The sequence below is a fragment of the Trichosurus vulpecula genome, chromosome 1, assembly GCF_011100635.1.
Source record: "Trichosurus vulpecula isolate mTriVul1 chromosome 1, mTriVul1.pri, whole genome shotgun sequence".
NCBI lineage: Eukaryota > Metazoa > Chordata > Mammalia > Diprotodontia > Phalangeridae > Trichosurus > Trichosurus vulpecula.
The window spans coordinates 132,796,961-132,800,426 of NC_050573.1; the positions used below are offsets into that span (position 1 = coordinate 132,796,961).

At 43.3% G+C, this 3,466-nt stretch overlaps 1 pseudogene; it reads right to left on the bottom strand.

The window, feature by feature from the left end:
• Window positions 1-1,409: 1,409 nt before the first annotated feature.
• On the bottom strand, window positions 1,410-2,358 carry LOC118834717 (annotated as a pseudogene).
• Between the last annotated feature and the right edge of the window lie 1,108 nt (window positions 2,359-3,466).

Consider the following 3,466-nt stretch of genomic DNA (forward strand, 5'->3'; position numbering starts at 1 on the left):
AGAGGCCTGGGGATCAATCGTGGCCATATCCAGTAATTTGACCCTGGTCCTGTTCCTGCTCCATTGTTTTACTCATGTGGAGACCAACCAGACTGGTGCACTGGCTGAATTCCTCTGCTGTTCCCAGTTGGTTTGGTCTGGTGCCCTTCCGTGTGCCTGGCACTCCTACCCCTCTCAATCTACTAGTAACTCCTAAATCTCAAATATACTCACATTCACTGTTTTAGACATATCTGACAGAATTTGTGAGAGAGCTCCAGTAGTTCCTTTCCTTCACAGTGCCATATTGGCCACCTCCCCCCAAGTATTTTTTCAAATAGGGTAGGCGGGGTGGATCATGTAACCCCACTGTATTTTATTAAATTCCACTGACAAAGAAATTTACTACAGCCAGTTCCAATACAAAAACCAGCATACAAAGTCTGTATAGGGAGAAGCAGGATTGGGGAGGAATATGAAGTGCCAGGCAGCAAAATTTCAGGTGACAGAGAAAGTTTCTGGAGCCCAGGCGGCATCCAGGATGCTTTGGAATAGAACTCACATCAGGAGAATAAGGAGATGAGGTGGAGAAGAACTTTTAGGAGGTGTGATTCCCCCTCCTAAGGAGGTAAGAAAGGTCACCCTTTGGAACATTCTCCTTCTTGGACTGCTGATCCTCTTTCCCCCAACAGCCAACAAGCAGGTTTAAATGTGGGCTAGGCAGAGGCAGCCCAGTCTCTCGGGGGACAGTGAAAGTCAAGGCTTCATAAACCCATTAGGATTGTTCTTAGGGTCATGAGAGCCACAAGGCAGCTGTGACTCATCTCCTTCTCTTATCCCACACGTGTCTCATCTAGCTTCACTAGAGGAGGGGAGTGCCAAGGAAAGATAAGCAGGGATTAAAGTGCCTGGATCCTGACCATGGCTCAGCCGTAAACCTGATGCCCCTCCCCGATGCTGAGATTCCATATGCTCATAGTGTTAGCTGGGTCTTCCTATTTCCCTATAAAGTTAGATCAGTAGAGTCTAGGCAGAAAAACATTACTAGGGAATACAAACTGTCCAAAAATACCTGGAGAGACCCAGCACCAAATGTTCTTTTCCACCAACACCTGGCAACTTCATGGTGGCCCAGTTGTGACAGATTCCAACAGTTGCACCAAAGACAGGGTAAGTTAAAAAGGGGCCTCAGCTTCATTAAAGTGGTAGATGTGACAAATTCTAAAATCAAAAGGCTCAGAGAAAGTGAGAAGAGCAAAAGGGAGGGCAGGCCCTCAGGCAGTACCCCAGGTAGTTCCCCAGCAAAAGATGAAGGAAGGTTGGGGCTGGGAAAGGAGGGGATGAGGTTGCTGCTTGTGCTGCTCAAGCTGGCACAGGTTTGTGATTAGGCTTCACAGGACCCTCCAACTGCATTGCTGCCCTTTCAGGCATCACCTCTTATTTTTTATGGCCTCCAGGACAGCTAGCTCTTGAGTTTCTTTATATTGATTTCTTGCTTCATACTCTAATCTATTCTTAATAATTCTCTGTACAATGAGGTCTGTGGTGAGGTTATTGCCACTATTTATTTGATGAAATATACCCTGCCTCTTGGGTTCCATATATAGATCTGAACCATCCCTATTAGGCATCACTTTGGTCTTCCCATGACACACTTGGTCTGCCTTGAAGTGATCTAGAAGGTTATCTGTGGTCACCACATCAGCCATATACCTACAGGCCAGCAAACTTAGCATTCTCTCATGCACATTTATTAGGGAGTAACTCCCTTCTAGTGATTCCCTTTCTGGTCAAAATGTCAGCCTGAAATGATGTAGGGTCACTTTTAAAGCTGGCAAACCTTCTCTAGGAAATACACATGCCCAAGGTGGAACAGGTCAAAGGTCCCAGCCACATAGATGATGGTATCTCCAAGCTCTGGCTCCTTCCCAGAAGCAAACTGGTTGATCTTTTGGGATGTCTGCACAAACTGTGACACTCCAGTCCAGGGGCTATGACTTGTTAGGCACTGGGAGAAGCCTGCTTGGCAAATACCTGCCCCAGCAGGCACTAGGTGAAGGGGCTTGCCAAAGGTGTTGGTGTATACCTGCGACTCTGAAGGCAATTTCTGGCTGCTATGACAAGCCTTGATCATGAACATCATCTGGCTAATCAAGTCAGTGGTAGAGACTCCCTGGTTGCATTTACATTCTCTGTATCTCCCAGACTTCTTCACTTCTTTGTAGGTGTCCCATCCATCCACAGTTAAAGTGAAATGATTGCCATTAACACAGAAATCACAGTTGTATTTGTCCAGTGTCTCCAGGGCAATGGCATAAGGAACACTAGCCACAATCTCATCCAGATGGCCTGGATCATTTTGTATCTCTCATCCATCATTGTGGACCCCTATGAAAAGGTAACATCCCATGGCCCGTGCATGACACAGCTAGTTTGAATGCCCATAATCTACCATGTCATAGCAGCCTTCACACCAGACATGCAGAGATGTGCTTGGTGCCCAGGCTGAGCTTCTTGCAGGATTCGATAGTACTATGTCCATTTCAGATCATGTTCCAGCAGCAGCAATGGCTCTAGTCCTTTCCTGTCTGGCATTGTGATCATCTGACAGACTGACCACCTACATGGTGGCCACTGCCAGGGGTGCCATGGCACTAGAACCATTGCCTCCACCCAGCATTAAATGAGTAATGACTACTTTTTTTAATCTGCCCATAAAATCCTTTTAAAATACATCTTTTGTATCTGTCCTACTCTCTCTACCTTTTTCTACAAGAAATATGTATCAAATGCTATTCATCAAATATTTTACTAAAACATAACCAGACATTTTTCTATACATTCCCCATGTGTATTAATTTAGTAAATTTGTTATAAAAGTAATTTCCTTAGTCTGTCATAATCCATTTCTTGTCATGTTGCTACTTTATAATCCCTGCTTCATTTCCTAGGTCTTCACTGATCATCTCTTGAATAATATATTCTGGGATTTTGTGAGGAATTGAAGTTGAATTTGTTGGTCTTTAGTTTTCTGATTCATATCTTCCTGTTTTGGAAATTTGGGAAAATCTATCTTTCCATGTTATGATTGGCATTTGTCCTGGGTCTCATGTATGTGGGTATATTCCATGATTTTTAAAATATGTCAAAGTAATGACAGATGAATACCTTTTTATACTTGGGAGTAGAATTAGGAAGAATAAAAGTAAATGAAACAGTGTACTGTAGTAGCATGCTCAACTTGGAATGACAAAGACTCTTCTTTGAATGTCAATTCATAATTTACTCATGATATGACCCTGATTAATTCACCTAGGCTCTTTCAGAATCAGTTCCTTTCTATATAATGTAGGGATAAAAAGATATATGCTACTACTACTATCAAAGATTTTGTAATCCTTGAGATGGAAGGAACTGTTTTCACCTTTTGGTGTACCTCCTGCACTTAGCAAATTCTCCAGCACACTTAATAAATGCTTATTGTTTG